We start from the raw sequence: 25,113 nt of genomic DNA on the forward strand, positions 1-25,113 counted from the left end.
ATCATGAGTCTCATCTCTTATTCACAGAGGGCTTGGGATTCACACACGGACACAGCATTGGAAATTTCTGTACGGTTTTTCTTGCACACAAAAAAGCCATTACTCAAAATTCAAGGATATTCAAGCGCGAAGTAGAGTGACTTTAAATAAATAAAAGCATTTAAACACAGTTAAAGGAAAAGGGGGCCTGACTACATGGAGGAGAATGGTGCTTCGAGTCCAATGCACGCCGCTCCTTCACGCACAGATGTACAGCCATTACTATACCTAATCATGCAAACTAATCTACAAAGAAATTTAACGTTATAGACAGAGTGCCTTTCTATACCCGTATTTATACATTTCAGCAGGAACTTGTGAGGACCCTGTCATCATGCTATTATACAACATAGTGAATATATAAATTAGAAGCAGTCTACTACATTAAGTTAACAGCAACATTAATATTTTCCTCCTCTCTAAAGCACTCTCAAAATATTAAAAATTGACCCCGTGCGCATGCATTAATATGAATAAAGTTAAGGTGCTTGAAATTAAATCTACTTCTCTAGTCTCCATTCCCAACTAAGCTAATATGGTTTAAATAATATCCTATTGACCATTTCAAGCTATTCCCTATTTGCAATCTAAATTCATCATATTACTCTAATTCTGTCCTAATATTATCTACATATTTGCAAGAAAAAGGAAATACCCCGCATTCACAAAAATCAAATGTTTGCACTCAACGTCCTGTCAGGTTGTCCATTGTTCGAGCCTCGGAGGGGTTTACTCCATCATGATGCTGTTGCAGGCCATGGGTTCCAACTGTCTTGCGTCCATTCTGGATGTCTTCATGATCCCTGGGTTCGTCAGCACTAAAAAAAACTAACAACACCACGTTCACCGATAATCCGCCTTCACCCGTTACAGTTATATTTTGCGTCAATACTGGCAATTCTAAAATTGCGCTAGCAGTTTCACAAAATATGAATTACTCCTTCACAGCAAGTGAGCTATATTTTCACTATCATAGTTTCAGCATGACCTGTTTATGAAAATAGCAAACTCCACCTCCTAGTTTATACAAGCAAAGTTACTGCATGGCAAACTATGGTTTCTTCACTGCTACAGTTCATGCAACCAAAAGAATATTATGGTGGATTCCTACGTTCGAGATCTTGTTGCAGTTTTTTGTATTTCTGCAGATTAATTATATTCCGCGATCCAAAGTCAGGCCTACCTCTGGGAATCCCCCTTGGACGTATGGGTTCCCTGCTAGCGTGGGCACGCTACTAGCTATTACCTAGTCCTTGGCGGTGTAATTTCACACACAGTGCTATATTAATCATACTTATCATTTTGTTGAAGATCTAATATTCTAAATTTTGACGTGACATGTTTCCTTTATATAATTTAGTCGACGTTTTACCAAATGATCATCTAAAATATCACTCTTACATTGGTACTACTGTGATCCGGCATTTGTTTTGGGGGCGGAGTTACCCAAATATGTTTTATTTCCTTGTCTTTCCTTGTTTTACACTCTCACTTCGGGGATTATTCAAGCCAAGAAACTCTTGACTTCGGCCCCACCCAGTCGGGTATATTGCGCAATATGATTCAACCTCTCTTTCGTACAGACAAAGAAGCTCGAAACATGTCTTCTTCCGATATATTCATTTCTGAATAAATATTCACAGTACTGATGCGGTCACAATAATAAGAAGTGGAAAAGGGGTTGAATTATTTATATGAGAGTACTCATATCTCAAAAATAGAAGATATTACAGACGTAAACAATTGACATTTGGGATCTCCTCCAAAAATTAAACCTTTTTTTGTTTTCGCGAAATCCATTTAGCGGCGGTGAAAAGAAGTGATATCGCATATTCCAGAGTTAGCTCTGCCAATAACCTGGTCAACTTAGCCCCAAAAGGTAACACCACAAACGTGGTTTACGAAGAGGTACTGGGTAAATGAAACTTAATTTCAGTAATTTTAAGATAATGTCTTATTGGTGTGCCGAGGAACTATTACTTTTATCAAATTACGATATCCACGCGAGAGAACTAGTTGGTAACAGTTGGTTATATTATAAATTGTATGTCGATCATTTACTTTCACACATACATATATTGTCATACTAGCGAATGTACCCGTGCTTCGCTACGGTATTCTACATTGTATTCGAATATCGAAGTAAATAGTGTACATGCAGTAAATAACATTGTTTTAAAATTGCATGTCTCTTAGCGTTATCCGAGAAAGAGCATGGGGAGGTCCCCGTACGTTGTTTCCAATGTAAAGTGTTTGTTATGGATTTGTGATATAACGGCAGGCTCACTTGCCTACTGCCATTCACAATCGATTTGGGGAGTTTTCGTTAAAATGGCAGCCCCCCTTTCCTACTTCCAGACAGATTACAGTTGAGGAGTGTTTATTATAATGGCAGGCAATTACCCTACTGTCACTTGAAATTGAGTTGTGCAGTTATCATTATAATGCCAGGCCCATTTTCCTACTTCCAGCCAGCTTACTGCCAGTCACACCAAGCTGGTGAGTTTCCATCAAAATAGCAGGCTACTATGCCTAATGCCAGTCACATTTTAGATGAGGACATTTCTTTATAGTGGCGGGCACCCTTGCCTACTGCCAAACACAATCGTGTAGGGGAGTTTTAAACAAAACTGCATGCTCACTTGCCTTCTGCAAGTCAAATCGAGAAGTTAACTATTCATTACAATTGTAGGCCTTCCTTCAGTTACACAGGAGTTGGAGAAGGAACCCTTTCATACTGCCAGTCAAAGTCGGTGTGGGGAGTACTGATTACAATAGTAGACCCACCCTTTCTCGATCGCTACAAATCGACATCAGTGAATATATATAGATCGACATACGAAAGTATATGCGTGTTTACAATATTGAAGACCTTCATTTACAGATTAACTGCTACTAAACGTACGTCATACCGACAAAGGATTATACCATAAGACACGCCGGATTTAGTGGCCTAAATGGCTGGTCCTATGATATGTCATCTATTCTTAGGTCAGATTGAGTTAGAAACGTGGAACAGGGTAACGTTTTTGTAAGATTATCACACATTACATTACTTTTCGGATAATTATGTGACAGCTACATACATAGCATTTGGCTCACATATGGCTACTGGGTGGGCCAATTTTCGTGAAGAGTTTGATGATTCTGTATTTCATATAAGTAATTGAAAGTATGAATTATGCATGTGAAAATTCCAAATTGACTTAACATCGATTAATAGAGAAAAATCAAACGTAAAGGGGATACAGATACGGCAAAAAGTCACAAGACCAAGGTTGTAGATCATTCCAAATTGAACGGAGATTGTGCAATACGTTATGTGATAGGAATTTCCGAAGGTCTGCACCATCATTAAAATTGCCTGTATATTTCGATATTCTTCGGGGATAAAAAGTGAAAAATTTAATGATCTTGGATGTTTTCCGTTCGTTACAGGCTAAAACGTATAATTTTGTCAAATTTCAATTAACTTCTTTTTCTTCTGGCAGATTATGCCGCAATCTGGATTTTGGGCGAGGCGGGTAAAAATTAGGACTTCCAGGAAACTAAATCAAAAATTATGCAGATGGTCATTATTACCCCTTAAACGGAAAGCTGTACGAAAATTTCGCCAAAATAGTCAGTGTAGAGGCACACAGTCGTTACGATTTGATTTATATAGATAAGGAATCTGCTCCATGTAAAACACCTTTTGGGCTACGTCCGCTGGACTTAACCTGCAAAACTGACCATTCATGATATCTCCCTTATTAATCCTCCTGACGAAAAAATGCACATGAAAAAAGGTTTAGAGGTGGAATTCCATCACATTTGGTCGATTTCCAGTCAGGTTGGTCTTGTTCTGTATATATTGTGGAAGAGTAAAATCACCATTTCGGTTCCCTATAAACCGCCAGTCCATTCCGGAACATGAAATGTTATTTACGTTTAAAACCTACCTTTGGACAGGTGGATGCTAAATATAAATTTTGGTTCGAATGTCTTCAGTAGTTTTCAAGTTGTAAGGAAAACGCTTTACACGCACTCGCTCGTGAGTTAAGTCCGATGGGACTTGTACAGAAAAACGGCCCGTTAATGATATCTCCCTTATTAATCCTCGTATCGAAAAGATGCACATGAGAAAAAAGGTTTAGAAATTAATTTCTACCAAGGCAGGTAGATTTAAATTAACGTTGGTTGTGTATATTTTGTGGAAGTGCAAAATCACTGTTTCGGTTTCGTATAAACCCCCAGTCAGTTCGGGGATTTAGAAACAATATTTGCCCTAAAACCTATCAAGGACAGGTGTATTCTAAATATGAGTCTTGGTGGAAATGCATCCAGTAGTTTGTAGCAATCGCGTACATACGGCGTAATTAAGGAAGAAAATAATACAGTTAAGAAAGTTGAAAGTAATAGAAAATGGATTATAACTGAGGACAGCCGGATAACGACAAATATGTAAATGCCAAGTTAATGTATTGGAAAATCAAATGCCTCTCAATAAATTATTCTAGTGTGAGTTATGGATATAAGAAAGCGGTAACAGAGGAGAAATTTAGGTCCAGTGATTCCTAGGTAAACAAATAATAAGAAGATGACTAATGGTGTTATTACTTAATCTATTCGAGGGCAGTTATAACATCCAACGATATTCCGCCAATATCCCGCAGATAGGCCGATTGACGCCTCTCTTGCCTTCTACCTAAGGAACAACCACGAATTTAAAAGCATGATGAGGAAAATGGCAATACGTTACTTCCCTGCTGGCATGCAGTCAGAGACGTTGCCATGGTAACCTGTAGGTTCGTTGTCGGTCTGTCGGTCACTCAATGCAGAGCATGATACCAGCGGAAAATTCTAAATTTCTCCGTCATGTGAGGAGTAAGGTAAATTATGAACATAACGAAAGTTGTTTATAATGAAGAGGCGTTTCACGTACGGTAAACGAAGTTTACAGAAAATCAATAGTATAAGAGAAAAACCCCCGTCTGTTCAAGGATTTTAAAATGATATGCATATTGAAACCTTCCCCGGTATGAGTATACTCTAAATATGAAGTTTGGTTGAGATCTATCCAGCCGTTTCGACGTGATGGTGGAAAAACCATTCTGATTTTCCTATAAACCCCCCGTCTATTCAAAGATTTTAAAATAATATGCATATCGAAACCTTCCCCGGTATGAGTATACTCTAAATATGAAGTTTGGTTGAGATCTATCCAGCCGTTTTGACGTGATGGTGGAAAAACCATTCTGGTTTTCCTATAAACCCCCGTGTATTCAAAGATTTTAAAATGATATGCATATCGAAACCTTCCCCGAGATAAGTATACTCTAAATATGAATTTTGGTTGAGATCTATCCAGCCGTTTCGACGTGATGGTGGAAAAACCATTCTGGTTTTCCTACAAACCCTCCCAAGTATTCAAAGATTTTAAAATGATATGCATATCGAAACCTTCCCCGGGATGAGTATACTCTAAATAAGAAGTTTGGTTGAGATCTATCCAGCCGTTTCGACGTGATGGTGGAACAGACAAACAGACAAACAGACAGACAGACAGACAAACAAACAGACACGAAACGCAAAAACCACCGATTCGGTCTTGAGTTGACCTAAAACGGATAAATATCTGGAAAATTGGCAAAACAAAAGAAATTACAGACAGCGGACCCCCTACAATTTTATATATATAGATACACTACCTATTCCCACATTATTATTAGCATGTATTCGAAGATCTGTATCCTGTTCCTCAATTATTCCCTACGATTAATATAATCACGCCTATTGTAGCAAAAACCATCCCTTTCGTTTTAGTGCCATACTTCTCCATACGTACTTCACGAGTGATCGGCCGTCAGCCATGTTTAGTTCATCATAATGAAAGTCTCAGTATTGTTGCCTCATTTCCTGGACTTGAAAATATCTGATAACTTGTGTGGCTGTATTCTCATTGAATGCACTGGCGTGTGCGTTTAATTAGGACTAGGATAGCAAAGGAAGTGGCGTATGCTGGGTACCTGGAATTAAAGTGGAAATCCACTTCTAGGATGGACAAGAGCGCATTTTTAAACAACTTCCCTTCTCAATCGTCCTACTAGACGGCTGAGTAACACCGTTCAAGAACCATAATCCCAGATGTGAACTCAGAGCGAAATCCCTTCGGGGCCAGCATGCTCTGTTCTGTAGTGAAATGTGTATTTAAGGAATAATGTATAACGCTATATTATTCCATTAATAATTTTCTCGCTGTGCTGTACTCTATAATCTGTATTCTATCACATTCGTTCCGAAATAACCACGCACGAAATAATATTAATAATAATAGTAATAATAATATGCACAAATGAATACGTACTGGTAGACTAGGTCACTAATGCTGGCGACGTGTTTAAATTTACCTGTGATAAAATATATTTTAAAAAAGATACAAAGGCTGCAAGATACAGCAGATATTTTCCATTCAGGGGTCAAAATAGACTGTATCGTTATTGACCTATCAAGGCCTTTGATACGGTAGATCATGAGAGACTGCTGACGGAAATGAGGGGTATTGGACTAGACAAAATGCATTTCTAAAAATAGAACTGAGTATGAATGAATCATTATCTGATCCTATTAATGGGGGTGGGTTCCCGCAATGCAGTATTAGGTCTATTGGACATTTATGTTTTCTTATGTATACAAATGGTGTGAGTTAATAAGGGGACTCACAGATACACACTTTTTCAGATGACGATATAATGTACAGAGTAGTAAATACGGTAAGTTACAGGATTGTGAGCGACTGCAAAAAGACCTCGACAATGTTGTAAAATGGACAATGGTATGATGATAAAAGGCATGAAGAGTCAAGTTGCCAGTTTCACCAAGAGTAAAAGACCTCTCCGTTTTAATTACTGTATTGATGTGGGTTAAAGTACCTCAGCGAGATCACAGCAAGTACTTACGTGTTAATATAACGAAAGATCTTGATCGGTGTAATCATATGAACACGGTTGTAAATAAAGGTTACAGATATCTTCATACGGTAATTAGGGTATTTAGGGGGTGTAGTAGCATGTGAAGCAGAGGATGTATAAGTCACTCGAAATAACCCAATTGAAGTATGGTTCCAGTGTATCGGACCCACACCAGGATTACTCGAAAAGGGAACTGGAAAAGATGACAGAGAGCAGATATTGTTAACTTTCTATCTGTCAACTCTGTTTGAGTACTCCTTTCTGCTAAAATGACTCTGGTACTTCGGTATTGCAGGAATATCTTGATAAACTGATTCTACCACTGCAGTAGGGACATGCAAGTGCTGTTGTCTTCTACTTCTTCATGATAGGCTGTTTTACACTGAACGAATCACGACTTCATATGTAGGGCCTACTCACCAGAAGTACTTGATCCAAAAGATCGAAAGGCACCTTCAAATGAACTAATAAGAATTGTACTGAGAGTAAGACGTTCTTGCGAACATGCTCGTGAACGCGCGCACGCAATTACTTGGTCACAATTTCAATGACCGCATAACTGAAATTTACAATAAATGCCTCACCTTCCACTTCAAGGCTACGAGTATGGGGGTCCGATGAGTTCAGGAACTTGATAAAGAAATTTCAAGGGATGAAGTGATAAGGGTGCTGAGTAATTTTAAGAGAAAATCAGCGGGAGGATATAATGGTACCAGCAACGTTTTATGGGAGGAAATAGGCAAACACGATCAGATAGTAGAGGGTTCAGCTAAACTTTCTAACAGGATTTTCGAAGGGGGAAGTACCCAAAAGAGTGGGAAGTTGGAGTAATATGCCCTATTTATAAAAAGAAAAGTAGCAGAAATTTACCAAAGTACTATAGAGAAATGACACTGTTGGACTCGCTGAGTAAGGTGTACACAGGAGTATTGGCAAGCAGGCTAAGTGTCTGAGCCGAGAGACAGTCTATACTGTCAATTTTTCAAGGGGGGTTTAGAAGAGGACGAAGAACAATAGATAGTATAAAGACCGTCAAGATTATCATGGAAAATATCTGGATAGGAAAGGGGCCAAAGTGTACTTAGCTGTAATAGATTTTGAGAAGGCATTTGACACGGTTAGTAGAGAGGCATTAATAGAAAAATTTAATTAATAATGTGCATATTTTCTTTGATCTAGGAAAATGATCAAAGCGATTCAATCGTTATATGGAAAGGTATATTGTCGTGTTAGATTGGAGGAAAATTTGATGAGCAGCCAAATAGAATGTAAGGTGGAGCTGAAGCAGAGGTGTAAGTTATCGCCAACATTATTTCTCTTGTTTATTAACGCCATCCTCCAGGATCACGGAGGAAATAACTGGGCAGTGCCGGCGGTAAATGTGTTGGAGATACCAGGTTTAATATTTGCCGATGATGTGAACCTTCTAGCACTAACAGGGGGAGGATTACAGAAAAGTCTCAACATGGTTGAGGAATTCGCTAGGAAATGGTCATTGAAAATTAATGGAAGTAAGTCGAAGGTGGTGGTAGTGAGTAAGACTCAGAGAAAGAAGAATTAGATGATATAGGAGGTACAGGGAGTGAAGATTGAAGAAGTAAACAAACTGGAATATTTAGGAGTAATTATAAATAGGAGAGGAGGCTGGGGAACCAAATTAAAAGGGTGAAGTGGAAGAGGGCCGCAGCTCTTTCGGTGGTCAATATCCTATAATCATAATACCCTGGTATAAATTACAGTTTTTAGAGATTGGTGTTAAAGACGTTTGTGCTAGGCAGAGTACTGTATGAGGTGGAACTATGGGGTTTAGAGGACAAAAAAGACATGTTGAAGCAGATTACATCCAGATTTAGCAAAACAATAATGCAATTACCACAGTGCATGGCAAATGCCGGTGCATTACTAATGTGTGGGAAGTTTATCGAAGCAGATTGTGTTAAAAGAATACTAAACTACTGGATAAGACTTAAAAGAGGAGAAGTGGGTGTGGTTCTGGAAGCAGCATATCACCAATAGTTGAAGCATATGTATACGGGGTGTTGGCTCACAAAATTAAAGCGTATTTGGATAGGATCGGTATGGGGTATATTTGGAAGATAGTTTGGTATGGAAAGGGAAACAGCAGACAGAGAGAGATAGTAGGGAGAGTTACATCCAAAGGCAGCGCCTGATAGAAGAGTGTAGGGAGAGGTGTTCTCTTAGCCTTTACAATAAAGTCACAAAAGTTGCAAGAATAAGCCTTATCAACGTAAAAAGAGCAGAGAGAAGAGGTTTGTTATGGTGGTTTATGGAGCTGTATAAAAATAGGGGATGGACTAGAAGGGCGGATAAGTCACGGTGTTTATTGTGTGAGAAAGTTTCCAATGACCTGCACTTGGTTAAAGAATGTGTGGGGTCCGAACCTACTATCTCCAGAATACTGGACCCCACTGTCGGCAGCCCAGAAAATGGTTTTCCGTGGTTTCCCATTTTCACACCAGGCAACTGCTGGGGCTGTACCTTAATTGAGGCCACGACCGCTTCCTTCCCACTCCTAGCCCTTCCCTGTCCCGTCGTCGCCATAAGACCTATCTGTGTCGGTGCGACGTAAAGCAAGTAGCAAAAAAAAGAATGTGTAGCATTAGAAAAATGAGAAGTAAGTTATTAAACCCAAAGGAACAAGCTCTACTTAAGCAGGGGTATTAACGTGAAATTATAAAATGGGTGGTGAATGAATGGACAAGGACCGGTAATTTAAATAAATACTTATATGCTGTAAAAATTACGTGTGGCAAAATAGAATAAGAAAATTGCCAAGTATATTAAAAATTGTAAAAAGAAGGCGTGGCGAGTGTGATTTAAATGCTACTCTTCAATAGTGAGTCAGGGGTTTAGGATATTTCTAGTTAAAGGTAGTTAGTGCACAACTCAGCAGGCTGATGGTGCGATATGTGTGTGCAGCGAATGGAGTAAAAGAGGAAGTCATGATTAAGAGCAAGCAGACAGGTTCAAGCAAAAGGAACATGGTTCAAGGACAGTGGCTGCTTGCTAAGATGTGTGCGTGTGAAGAGGAAGTGAATAGGGAGTGTTGCTGATACAAAGGAGGGGGGCAGGTCAGGTACCCCCACAGAGTGCCGATGTGTTTTATTTGTATTACTGTCTTATATCGCCGAAAGGCATTTATTTTCTTTACTTCCATTGTCTCCGATTAGGAGCTAAACATTTCTCTGTTTTATTAGTTTTATATGTCTTGGGTTAGATGTAAATTAGTAATTATATTTGGTAGGAGGCGGTAGGAAGAACGGTTCATTTTATTATATGGGTATTGTCAACATGCATTTGGGCGGAAGTGTGTAATGTTCAATGTGCCATAAATAAATAATCGGCGCTATTTCATGTGCTTCTCCAAATGAGTATGCTCATTCACTCCGTGCCAGTTAATTTGTGTTTTATTAATTAATAATGTGCATATTTTCATTGTAATCAGTGCTATGTTGAAAAGTTTATATTTCGTGAAAGTGATGTCGTCCAGATTGAACTCGTGGTTGACCATTCTGACATAACGCGGCATCCTGTAACAAGGTTTGTAGAAAACTATCAATCCTGCAAAGAGTTTTAAAGAGTAAAATGTCGTCTTAAAAGTAACATGGTGACTAACTTGAAGTTACGTTTCTGTAGTTCGTTGAAAGCCAGAGTTTTCTTTTCCTCTTTCTGTAGTGCATGTGAACTGTTTCTTGTAGTTAGAATGATATTTCAGTGATTGATATAGCCAGCGATTATTTCCTCATGTCCAGCAGAGTAGAGAAGTTATTTGTCCGTAGTATCGTGTGACGCCAAATTCAATAATATTGATAACTTCTGTCCTACGTAAAAATAAATATTCACTGTAAATATTTCATATCACAGCGTAAAGCCAGTGTGGATGATATGCTGTAGTTTCATGTATTTTCATTGTTAATTTGAGGACAAATTCCATCGAGGTTACAGTTATGTAGGCCTATATGTTAGGAGATTATGTTGGCAGTGTTAGTCTGAATGCGTGTGAAATATTAAGTGTTTGGTATTGTTCCAGTATTAAAGTGGAAGTAAACAGGAAGTAACTTCCACATGTGAATTACGCCCAGCGAGATTAGTAGTTTCGAATGTCGAGTCAATATGGAATTAATACATGGTATGATATGTGGATTGTCCAGGGTGATGATGTGGGCTCCTGACATTGTGTTTGGGACGTTTTTAGGGTGATGATGTAACCCAAACAGTTATGTAGAGAATTGCTTCACAAGTTCAGATCTTAAGAGTGTGTGTGTATACTATGGTGCAGAATGTTTTAAGTGACAATATTAAGGGCACCAGAGCCAGAGCTCAGGATGATGCGATACAATCAGAATAGCACATACCAGAGTCGATACAAAATTTGACATAACAGTAATTATAATTAAATAGTGTCTAATAACATTACAAATGTACAGGCCAACACAGAAAGGAAAGTTCGAAGTCACACCTTCATTGTACAACAATGTAACATCAAGGGCGTCCAATGTAATCAGTAAACAATATAAACACTAGATACGTTCGTTGACAGTTTCCACTTGGAAACAAGCACTGTAGGAGGCAGTCGTATCTCTTCTGGTATGGCACTGGATATATTTGAAGAATAATGATATAAGGATTTTCTGCCAGTAAGCTCTGGTGTTATGTCCGTGTCAGTTATACATAGCGTATTGATTGTCGCAATAATTGCACAGTTGTGGAGTTGGTGTTAGTTTAAGTAACTTAAAAGGTTTCTTTAGAGCTCTTCTGTGCAGAATTTCAACAGGTTCAAATAGACCTTTATTACAGCATGCCCATATGTGTATCATGTAAGCAATATGGCTTTGGATAAGATCACAGTATATTGTCTTTAACAACTTATTATTTAATTTGTATTCCAGTCTGTTAAGAACACCAGCAACAGGGTTTTCCTTTTTTGCAGTTACCTGCTCATTCTATGAAAGTGATTCATCAATCAATAATCTTAAAAATTACTTAGCGTGAACTTTCGGAACTGAGAAGTTAAATGCAAATTAATATCTATAGATGCTTGACTTACTTATTAAGAAGAAGAAGTATCGTATGGAGGCATTTTCATTTGACGCCATTTGGTTACTTCGGCGTTCCGTTTTTCACAAGGCATACTAGAAGGCAGAGAAATCCGAATCTCTCATGGGCGTCTATGGCTATATTTTGGCCGGTAGATTTCAAATGAGTTTCCAGAGATCTTTTACATGCCGACATCGTACGACAGGAAGGGTCGAATTGACTTTTTCCACTCTTCCAAAATCCGACTACCTCTGCCGGATTTGAACCCGCTCTGTTGGGATCCGGAGGCCGACACTCTACCACTGAACCACCGAGGGAGCTTGAGAGTGATTTATGGAAAACCATGTAATTAGCATTTCTTAAGTTAATTGTTAACTGATTTTCTCTGAGCCAAGACTGTAACAAGGAAATATCGGACTGCATTACCGTTTCAAGAATATTTATAATATGTCAAAATAATATATTGGTATCCTCAGCAAATAAAGATATTTGCCCGTAAAGTTTCAGTAGCCAAATATTTATGAGAATAAGAAACATAATAAGTCCAAGAACTGAGCCCAGAAGCGCCCCTAATTTAACGGATAAGAGAGTGCAGTTTACATTTTTACAGAATACAAATTGTTATTTATCGTTAAGGTAATCGATGAACCAGTTCAATGCTAAACCTCGAACTCAAGATACATTTAGTTTTTTAATTAATGTAATCTGCTCAACACTATCAAATACCCTTTTTAAGTTAATGAACATTTCTGGGGCTAATATTCCTTAATCTAATAATTCCTGCAGTTTAATAACATTGTCTTCAATCGCATTATATGTGCTTGAATTGGAAAAATATCCGAATTGATACTGATGAAAATATTCATGTCTGAGCAAGAAACCATGCAGCCTAACTTTAACTAGATTCTCTGAACTTTTCGATTAAACTGGAAGTAAAGAAGTAGGCCTATAATTATTAATATCATTTTTATGAAATCCTTTATATAAATGTATTACTTGACACGATTTTCAACGGTTTAAGTACTTTTCCCTCACTAAAAGATGTATTAAAGCACTCAGCAATGTAAGAAACTAGATGAGGGGCTAATCCTTTAATTAAATTGTTACTGATAACCATAGGAGTCGCAACAAATGTTGTCTTTTAATTTATTGTAGATATTTAATACTTCTTATTCAACACTTGGTTGCAATAAAAGGGAATCACGCGCTCCATTTCCATAATTACAAGAGTTACTAACTTAGTTTTTAAGAGGGAGATTGTGATCAATACTTGCAAAGTAATCGTTAAATATCAAAGAGATGTCTTTTGGATTCTTGATCATTTGATTCTGTGCCCTTAGATGCATTTATTTAGTACTATCACGGTTATCAGTGGTCAAGATTTCATTAACTATTATCCAATCGTTATTGGTATTATTCAACCGATTAACGAAATAACAATTCTGTATTTCTCTTTTCAGTTTAGTAATATGTCTACAAATAAATTTATAATCATATATTATCAGCTCTTCTGGACAATAGCCACATCCCATTTTTATTCTGAGTTGTTGTCTTTTGATTTTAGCGAAAACTGTATTTTTTGTTTAACTCATTTCAAAAATTCACGTGTCAGCCGTGGGCAAAACATCTATCATAATTTACGTTGCCTTATCGATTAACAAGCTCAGTACAACTTTCTACTAGATAGTTAATGTATTTACTATCTCATCACAGTTGTCAATATTGTTGTTGATAGCAGATAAAGGGTTACTTTTTATGCATTGATCGATTTCAGTAACGCGAGTTATTCTAGTCACCACTCGCTTCCTATTAGCTTTGATCTTTGTTGGAACAATCAAATCACAGATCAGTAGGTTATGCTCACTGAAGTCGTCAAAAGCATTGTACGTCATACACGTGTTTGGTGCATTTGCATATATATGATCTATTATAACAAAAGTTCTCTCAGTAATCCCAGTAGGAAAAATGCTGTTACGTGAAGTTTGATTATAATTCTCGGTGAACCGAAGCAGTTGTATTGACTTCTGACGTACTACCCGTTTGTCAATATTAAGGTCTCCTACAGTGAAACACATCTTTCCGCCATGATTGTTCCATATTTCAAATTGCAGAAGAATAATTGCGTCAGCATATTTTTAATACTTGGATTATAGCATACTACTATGCACATATTTCTTGTAATACCACACATTTCTACAATCAACATGTTAAAAGATACATCACTTGTTTGAAAGAACTTTAAATAACCCCGTAACACTGTCCAATATAAACAGCAACGTCTCTCCCTTTCTTACACGTCCTTAAATAAAAGTAACTCTAATGACAAGACAGGTTACAATATTTCTCCTCATCAGAGTGCAGCCAGGTTTCAACAACGACAATAACATCTGGCATGCTTGCTTGAACAGCGAGAGCTGTTAATTCATCCCGTTTATTAGGGTATGTAAACTCCATGTACGCCTTTTCGCGAACATCCTAGTAATTCGATAATTCTATTAACCACCCTACTCCTTTATTATAGGTTTAATATCTACCTCTACTTATATAGTGAAGTTTTACTTGTGTGTTTTGGTTTAACTCCCTTTAATCATCTGTTTTCAAGTTGATTTTGACAGCACTGCTTCATGCCTGGTTCACGTTCCTCTGTCCCACTTACTGCCCGCAAGCAGTCTTCCTTACTTGTCTATTCTCTAATTTTCTTATTGGAGGACTTCCTTCGCATCACACTGCTACGTCAACTGCAACTTTGTATCGGATTGGTTCGCGGTGACGTAAGGTATCCCCCGGCGTCTACTTATTTTGTTCTGCCTACTGATGGGCTATTTTGCTTAATATCATTTTACGATCTTTTGTTAATTATCTATTAAAAACTTTATATCTCCATTCTTTTAAGGCTTATGTCTTGATGCAAGTGTAATGGACCAGTATAACCTGGAAACAATTCTCTAACCCATGGAAAAATAATGAAAATATCGAACTCGATTATTATTATTATTATTATTATTATTATTATTATTATTATTATTATTATTATTATTATTATTATTATTATTTTAATTATCACTTGTGAGGTATCGCCATGATTGTTTACATCTATTAGTTACGTAGTTAAGTGCGGACTTTATTTGGTATAAATCGTGGTCATTATTTTTGTGTCGTATGTGAGGTTATGTTACGGCACGTCTGCTGTATGTATATTAATAAGAGTTTATTTAAAGTAACAACACGTAACTAATAGTGTATAATTTATTATTACCTGTATATATGATGCATAAATCCAACGCACTGTTGTGCAAAACACGGTAATAATCCAGAACAACGCATCTTGTCACTAGAATTGTATAGAAAATCTCTTTCATTGTAAATAGGCTATTGGAGACTCTCGAAATTACTAGAAAACATGTGTCATATTCTTCTACAAGCCTGGCCAGGCAATATATGTAAAGAGGCAGTCTTGGGAGTTCAGATGAGTTGTTTAGCGAGACTTGTAGTGGAAGTAGTTAGCCGAGTGTGTGAACCCATGTTGTGATTTTGTTGTGTTGGTACTTGGTTGATATGCAAGTGTTGCAGTCTTCTTCTTCTTATCATTTTCTTCTTCTTCGTAGCAGTGTTTTGTTCAAGAGGGCAGATATGAGTGTGTGTATGTGTGGGTAATGTGTATATAATTTGCATATAAAAACAGTGTACACAGTTGACAGCATTTCGTGTGTGCGTCTTTGTGAATACAACAGTGGTGACTGTGACAGGATGTGAGAAGAATATTTGGCAGTGTATCAGAGTATAAGTGGAAATCAAAACAAAATGCAAGTGATACTGGAAAATCTATATATATATAAAGTAGCTTGTCCTGACTGACTGACTGATTCATCATCGCCGAGCCAAAACTACTGGACATAAAGAAATGAAATTTTGGGGATATATTCATATTAAGATGTAGGTGCTCGCTAAGAGAGGATTTTCGGATATTCCGTCGCTAAGGGGGTGAAAAGGGGGGTGAAATTTTAAAATGAGTGTGTTTATATCTCAAAACTTTAAAAGTTTACAGATGTGAAAATTGGTATTTAGAATCTTCTTTAAAAATAAGGAAACACGTATTTTTTTGTTTTCAGACAATCCCAATAGGAGGGGTGAAAAAGGGTGAAAAAGGGGTTGAATGCCTAATCAGGATACCGGTGCTTATATCTCAGAAACTGAAGATATTACAGACCTGAAAATTGGTACTTTTGATCTCTTTTAAAAATAAAGAAACACGTATTTTTTTGTTTTTGGAAAATCCAATTAATGGGAGGGTGAAAAGGGGGTGAATTTTAAAAATGAGTGAATCTATATCTCCAAACTTTTAAAGTTTGCAGATGTAAAAATTGGTATTTAGAATCTTCATTAAAAAAAAAGAAACACGCATTTTTTTGTTTTCGGAAAATCGCAATAGGAATCGTGAAACGGGTGAAATAGGGGTTGAATGCCTTTAATGAGGCTACTTATATCTCAGAACCTGAAGATATTACAGACCTGAAAATTGGTGTTTGGGATCTCTTTTAAAAATAAAGAAACACGTATTTTTTTGTTTTTGGAAAATCCAATTAACGGGGGGGTGAAAAGGGGGTGATTTTTTAAAATGAGTGTATCTATATCTCAAAACTTTTAAAGTGTATTGATATAAAAATTGGTATTTAGAATCTCCTTTAAATATAAAGAAACACGTATTCTTTTGTTTTCGGAAAATCCCAATAGGAAGGGTGTAAAAGGGTGAATAATGGGTTGAATGCCTTTAATAAGGCTACTTACATTTCAGAAGCTGAAGATATTACAGACCTGAAAATTGGTATTTGGGATCTACTTTAAAAGTAAAGAAACATGTATTTTTTCGTTTTTGGAAAATTCAAATATTCGGGGGTGAAAAGGGGGGTGACTTTTTAAAAATGAGAGTGTCTACATCTTACAACTTTAAAGTTTACAGATGTAAAATTTGGTAGTTAGAATCTCCTCTAAAAATAAAGGAACACGTATTTTTTTGTTTCCTGTAAATCCCAATAGGAGGGGTGTAAAAGGGTGAAAAATGGGTTGAATGCCTTTAATGAGGACACTTATATTTCAGAACCTTAAGATAATACAGAACTGAAAATTTGTATATGTGACCTTTAAAAATAAAGAAACACGTATTTTTTAGTTTTTGGAAAATCCAATTAATGGCGGTTAAACAGGAGTGACAAATTGGGGTGAATTTTTTGAAAGGCTATATCTACAGAATATCTTGGAAGCGTAAAATGTTACAGACGTAAAAAGTGGGTGTTTGGAATCTCCTGTAAATGTAAAGAAACATAGGTGATTTGTTTTTGGAAACTCCTCTTAAGGGGAACTCAAAAGGGGTGAAATTTTTAAATGAGAATTTTTACAGTATATCTAAAAAAACTTAACATGTTACAGAAGTGAAAGTGGTATTTTTTATCTCTATTATACATAACGAATCGTGTATTTTTAGTTTTCGGAAATACCACTTGGGTGGTGGGGGGTGGGTAAAAGTGACTGAAAATGGTGTTGAATTCTTTTAATTAGGCTACTGATATCTCAAGAATGAAGATGTTACAGACGTGAAATTTGATATTTGCAATCTGCTTTAAAAGTAAAGAAAGACGTATTCTCGGAAAATCCAGTGAAGGGGGGGGGGGTTAAAGAATTGAAAATTTAATTGACTTAATTGTATGAGAATGCATACATCTAATAAAAACTAAAGTTGTTACTGACGTGAACATTCGTATTTAGATCTTTAAAAACAAAGATAAACGCGTTTCGGTGGGGAAACCATCTTGGAGGGTGGGAGTGTAAAGGAATTGAATTTCTTTCATGGGGACACATAAATCAAAAACTGAAGAAGTTAGAGTCGTGATAATTGGTATTTAGAAGATCTTTTACTATTAAAGAAACAAGTATTTCTTGCGGGAAAATTCACTTGGGGGGGGGGGGAGAGTAGTGTGAAATGAAGTGAAAAAAATAAATTATTTTTATGGGGATACTTATATCTCAAAACTGAAGGCAATAGACGTGAACATTGGTGTTTGGAATCTCCTTTAAACATAAAGAAACAAGCCTTCTTTTAATTTTTTTTTTGGGGGGGGCGGGGGTGGCGGTAAATAAACTTAACGGCGGTGGGGTGTAGAAGGAGGTGAGACCAATTGATTTTACTGTTCTTAATGTACTTATAAGTATCCTCCGTTGCTCAGGCGACAGCGCGCCGGCCTCTCACAGCTGGGTTCCGTGGTTCAAATCCCGGTCACTCCATGTGACATTCGTGCTGGAAAAAACGGAGGCGGGACAGGTTTTTCTCCGGATACTCCGGTTTTTCCTGTCATCAGCCATTCCAGCAACACATAATAGTAATAATAATAATAATAATGTTCCGGACCGTCGTCAAATGAGCGGACCGCGCTGGAAAAGGCTCCTGGACGGGTAATGACTAAGAATGCAGTCCGGCTGCGGGTTCAGTGCCGCCAAAGCACCCAATATGACACCACGCCGGATCTCCTGAAGGAATTTATACATATTAAAATGATTATAGGAAAAGATGGCAAAGATTTACGGACCCAACTGACCGGGAGGAATACCTGAGACTAGACCGGGAAGTACGAAATCGATTGCTGGAAAGGAAGATTGAAAAATGGGAGGAAACGTGCCGTAATCTAATAGAAAACGAGTCAGATCGGGAATTTTGGTGGAATCTCGCAGAAACCGAGTCAGATCGCGAATTTCGGCGGATTATATATCTAAAACAATAAGCATTCAATTATAAATTTCAGTATAATACCGTAGCGAAGCACGGGTATCTTGCTAGTATGTCTATAAAACAACTTAAAGACTAATTCGCAAAGAGAAATTTTCCGACGAACGGCAATAGGAAATCACTGAAGACACGGCTAGAAGAAGACCTCATTATAAACGGTGAAGATCCCTGAACGTTTTATCAAGGTGGACGAACAACCGGACTCGTCATCGGAAGAGGAGGTAAATATAACCAAAATGTGTTCCAACTTAATGAACATGATACAGGCACTCAATGACAAAATCTCAGATGTTAATTCACAAGTTAATTCCAACTTAACATAACAGATTTCGAAGATAGATGACAAGTTTTCTGAATCTAATACAGTTTTAACTAGACAAATACCTCGAGTGTACACGCAGATTCACAAAGTAGAACAGTGCCTAGAATAGAAAATTTCAACCGTAGATGATAAAATTTCGCAAATGAAGTAAATAATTAGCGACGTCACAAATCAATTAACACAGTAGATATCGGACATCAGGTCAAAACTGGGACAGGTTGAGCAGATCGATAGTAGGGTAAATAGGCTGGAAGGGGACATCCCGAGCCTCAAGGAGGAGGTGGAAATCCAGGTGTCCGGCCAGAAACAACAGGTTGAGGGAAAATTTCTATCGTCGAGGGAAGTTTTGAAATCGTATCTCTTCCGTTGAGGGAAATTTAGGGAGCCGTATATCTGCCATTGAAGGAAGGTTAGAAAACCGGATTTCGACCATCAAGGGAGATGTAAAGAATATGAGAGAGACCATCCTTCACGCGGTATAACATAGATTAAATCGAACAGGACCTATCGCCATACCTTCAAACCCCTCAAACCTAACCGGCAATACAGGACACCTAGACCCAAAGGTGATTATAGAGAGCCTTCCGGAAATCCACAGGTGACTGGAAGAGAACCCGACTAGCATCATCGAGGGATCGGTCAGTTTACTAGGAAGGACTAATCTACCGGAGGATATCTTCGTTCAACTCATCACACCGCGTTTAAAGGGGCAAGCTGCTACTTGGTGGAATAACTTGAAGGGCTTAAACTTAAACTGGACTGCTTTCAAGAGGGAATTCCTTGCTAGGTTTAATTCCGAAGGGGTGAAGAGCTCTGTGAAAAGGAAACTACTGACTGATGCACAACCCACCGGCATGAGAGCTGGCGCGTTCGTTATCCAGTAGTACCAGCTCTTCAAGCGGCAGCGCCCTGAAGGAAGCGGGAGCTTGACCTTACCAGACATCGTAGAGCTACACGACCATAAGATTAGACCATAGTGAAGGAATCGCAAACGAGATCCTTTGGTGATCTGCGTAGAACCATCACCCAGTTGAAAGAAGAACACAAGAGTAAAGCCACGGAAGAGACCAGCCCGGTTGGGAAATTTTACCATTGTGGAAGAACGGGACACCTGAAGAACAAATGCCCAAATTTGGCGTCGGAAAACTAGGTCTGGCCAATTCTGGATTGAGGGGGGATGGGACCGGGAGCAGGAATGCGTCTCAAGACCCGACAGACAAGCAACCCTGGTCAAGTAGGAAAGGGACTGGTCAGACTGTGAGAAAAAAAGGCCAACCTCGCCGAGCTATTATCTTGAAGAAAAGTAACGAGAATTTTTTAGCCATACTCGACAGCCAAGCAAGCCATACATTTGTAAATGGGACAGTTGCCAGATTACTTTCGCCTATGAAGTCTCAACATCTCGGAAGGGTAGTGGGAGCAGTGGTCGGGGTAACCTATTCCATCCAAGGACAGACTAACCTAACCGCTAAATGCATGGACCTGCCAATTATAATTAACTTTGCAGTGATTTAGAACCTAATGCCTGACATCATTTTAGGTCATGACTTTTTGGTGGAATACAAGGTGATTCTAGACTATGCAGCTCATGAAATCTTTCTGGCAAAAGACAGACACTTAAGGGTCGCCTGGTACGATGGAAATCTTGGCACTCGCAATGATGTGGAAGTCGACGTAGACCTGGGAGATATCCAGTTAATCCATCTTCAACCAAGTGAAGAAGAGGAGTTAACACACGCCTTACAGGACTTTCCAGATGTCATCACCAATTAAGTGGGACGGACTACCACAGTAACGCACACCATTGAATGCAGCGCTTTCTCACCTATTAAGCAGCGACATTATCCAATCAACCCGGATAAACGCAACTTCGTCAATCAGAAGATTCAAGAAATGGAAGGGCAAGGTCTGATCGAACCCTCTACATCCTGTTGGGCCTCGCCTATCGTCCTACCGAAGAAGAAGAAGAAGAAGAAGAAGACTGGGGAATATCGACAGTGTGTGGACTTTCGCATGTTGAACGAGAAGACCGTTAGTGACGTCTACCCCACGCCTGACCTGAAAGGCTCAATGAAACAAGTAAGTGGATCTAGGATTTTCAGCATACTGGCTCTCAACTCTGGATACTGGCAAGTGGAGGTCGAAGGAAGTTCCAGGCCACTGACCGCCTTCATGACACTGAGAGGATTGTACCAGTTTACAGTAATGCCCTTTGGACTGAAGAATGCTCCTGCGACCTTCATGCGGCAGATGCATAAGGTATGTTCAGAATATGTTGTAGGTTTCTGCCAAGTGTATCTCGGCGATATTTTAATTCACAGCAAGAATTTTCAAGAACACCTTGTACATCTGAAGAAAGTGCAGGAACGACTGAAAATTCATGGATTGACTTGCCAACTGGAGAAGTGTCACTTCGCCCAGCCCCGCGTAGAATATCATGGCCATGTCTTAATATCGGAAGGTTTAGAAAGGCAACCGGAGAAGAATCGAGCTATCGAAGAAGCTGAACGCCCGCAGACCAAGCAACAAGTACGTCAGTTCCTTGGCGTGTGTGGATGGTATAGCATCTTCGTGCCACGCTTTGAAGAGAAGGCAATACCACTCACAAATCTACTCCATAATAACCGGCCGTTCCGATGGACCAGCAAGGCATTAAGGCTGCGATATACAACGCTCCCGGTTTGGCCCATCCTGACCCTCAACGGAAGATGTGCCTGCAGACGGACGCCAGCGATTCCGGCCTAGCAGTAGTGTTATTCCAGGAGAGGAATGACGGCGGAAGGGACATTATCGAGTATGCCCGCAGAAAGCTATCTCCCACCGAACAACGCTACTGCACTGCCAAGAAGGAAGCCATAGCCGTGGTGCGGGCCATGGGCAAATTCAGAGGCTACTTGGAGGGAAGGAAGTTCCAGCTGTACACCGATAACGCAGCTCTCATTAGAAGAGGCGGCTGAATCACGCTGTATACAATTTAAATGCCCTTGCAATAAGTGTCTTGGACTGTTTTCTTAATAGTTTGTACGTGTGAGCAATGTATTCAGAATGCTTCATATGCTTCCTGTGAGTCTCCTTTAACTTCAACATTTTAATTATATCTAATGTAAACCAACAAGGGTACATTCTTTTCTTATTCACTGTTTTTTAGGAACATATTTTGTGAAAATGTTATTAAGAACTTCATAAAAATAGCTCACTGCATTATTAGGGTCTTTACTCATTAGTAATTGATTCCAGTCATATTTTTGTAACAATGCATACAATTCATAAAAATCAGCCTTCTGGAAATCTTAGATGCTGACAGGTAATACTTTGACTCGCTCTATGTTAACAAACAGTTCAAAATATAAAGCGGGATGATTAGAATCTTCAGGCATATACATAGTTGGACAGGACCAAAGAGAATGAGTAAGAGATGACTCTCAACGTTATTTTTCACTTCTGTACGCAACGGCTGCGCAAAGATCGCCAGGAATTGCACACTAGCGCCTCTAGTATAAACAGGGCTGAACTAAAATTACCGAGCGGGTAATTTAAATCGTTTAGCGAGCGGAGGGTCCCCAGGTTGTCGTCCCCCCTCCACTCTTAAATATTATATTAAATATATTTTTCCTTTTTTTAATTTCTCTTATATTTTTCTTTCATTTCCTTTTCTTTCTCTCCTTCTTTCTGTTACCTTTTTCTGAAATACTGCATTCTGAAAACAACAATACACCTGGAGGTTGGCCTGTGCTTTATTATTATTATTAATTTTTTTGCGGGAGAAAAGAAGCTTACCAGCTTGTGCTGCTTATTATAATTATTTCATTTATGGAGCTATATTTTATTTTTACTAATTCACAAAGACATGAAGGATGGGAGTGACTGGCCTTGCCTGTGGTGCTTTTGTTTGTTTCTGCTGAGGAAAAAGGAAGCTATCTCACAAAGGGAGGAAGGAAGTGACCAGAAGGTGAGTGGGATTGGCAATCCTTATCTCAGATTAAGACCTATGACAGAAATAGACAATAACATCTCCTCGTACATCAGTCCTCTTTAACACTACTTAAGCCAACTGTAACAGTCAATAGCATCAAGATATGCGACTTATGCAGGAAATAAAATATAAATAAAATGTAAGTAAGAAAACCATACACAGGAACCAAAATGATGAAAGGAAACTCATATGCTAAGGAGGGAGTTTGTAGGATTCAAAGGTAAATTGACATGAAACATGATCTTTTGATTTATGGAGCTATATTCTACCTACTATCCACAGTGTTACAGGTATAAAATTGTGTAGAAATTTGCACAAAAGTTTTAGTGATCATAGTATATCATAATCTCATGACATTACATTCAGCAGTGTTAATCGTCAATTAATATTCATCAGCCAGAAAACTATTCAATACAACACAAATACAAAATTATTCATTTATGAAAGAAAGACTGGAACTGACAAGGTACAACATAATACTTTTCCCTCTTATTGCAGTCTAACGTTGCGCTGACATTGCAAAAGTTTTCAGCAACACCATTTGTATTTTCCCAAGGAACTTACTATATGATACATTTTTCAGTCTGTCAAAAGAGGCACCTAGGGCCACACACTGAGAAATATTGAGATTTGTACTTCTTTCGCATCTACTAGAGGATGGCAAATCTCTGCCAGAGTAGTGTTTGAAGAAACCAAGACATGATAGTACATACTCTGTTCCTACATACTGCACCAAAACACAACATATCATTCAATCAGTCATCTGCATTTAGATGATAAACAATGTCAAGCTACAAAATTGTATGCATCCCTTGTATTCATTGATCTACACTATTTACAATAAAAATGTTCTATTTTATGTGACAGTAGGATATATCTAAATTTTTCTGCTACATGGAAAAGGATGGAATCATGAATATATTTGAGGGTTTAAAAGACAAGAGAGCGCTTACAGATTCTGTGATTGTTCCCTCTTACAACATGCAGGAGGTACAAATAATGCTTCCTTTCAGTCCATTCGCAGGAGAGGAGTTCCAATAAATTGACAGAAATATGTAACATCAGGATCTACATACAATGATATGGCAGCTGATCCAGCACAAAACATTCCCATGCCAAGTCACAACATAGCTCCACCTATTAAGAGCTATGTCCAAGGAATTGTTTGCTAATTTAGTACAGTATTATGAACAATATGCTGCTACTTGCACAACATTACGGTGTGCAAGGGACTTTGCTGTGACCTAGACGAAATGCCAGTTGAAGACAGTGGAAACTCACTTCAGACAGTGCCATTTGTACCTACTGTATATCGAAGGCAGAAATCTATGTTGGTGGTTGTAGAGTAGGCTGATCTGTGGTCTGACAGCATGCACTCCGACCGGCCAACCAAGCAGAGGAGGGGTGGCTATGGTTCCACCGTGTTTCTACACCTCTGCATTTGGGACACAGAAACGGGCTGTTCCCCTACCACTGGCTGTCCTGAGAATGGTTTTCCTTTCGCCTGCAGTAAGGCGAATGATGGGACAGTTCCTATTATATGTCATGGCCACCCAACATCTTGCCCTCACCACAAATCTCCTTGCTTAAGATGATGATGCTGCTTGTTGATTAAAAGGGCCTAACATCTAGGTCATTGTTTTAAGATAAAGTACAACTAGGCAACCATCCCCTATATATATTAGTAATCGGAGAGAAGAAATGGAAGGGGGCCGACACTAGGAAAAATGATGGTATCAGCTAAGGAAGACCAGGGCCATGGAGGGAAAATAAGACTCCCTAGGCCTCCATACATAATACAATCGGGGGCAGAAAAGAACAGGTGGTGATCGAGGTAGATCAGATAGGATAGATGAAAGTGGGGAGCCTGGCACAAATAAGCGGAAGCAATGCCAAAATTCAATTAAGGGCTCCGTGGTCGCCTACCCAAGCTCCCAAGTGCAGAGCCCACATGGGACCCCTTTTAGTCGTCTCTTACAGCAGGCAGAGGAAGCCG

Source organism: Anabrus simplex, chromosome 2 (genome assembly GCF_040414725.1).
Source record: "Anabrus simplex isolate iqAnaSimp1 chromosome 2, ASM4041472v1, whole genome shotgun sequence".
Classification (NCBI taxonomy): domain Eukaryota; kingdom Metazoa; phylum Arthropoda; class Insecta; order Orthoptera; family Tettigoniidae; genus Anabrus; species Anabrus simplex.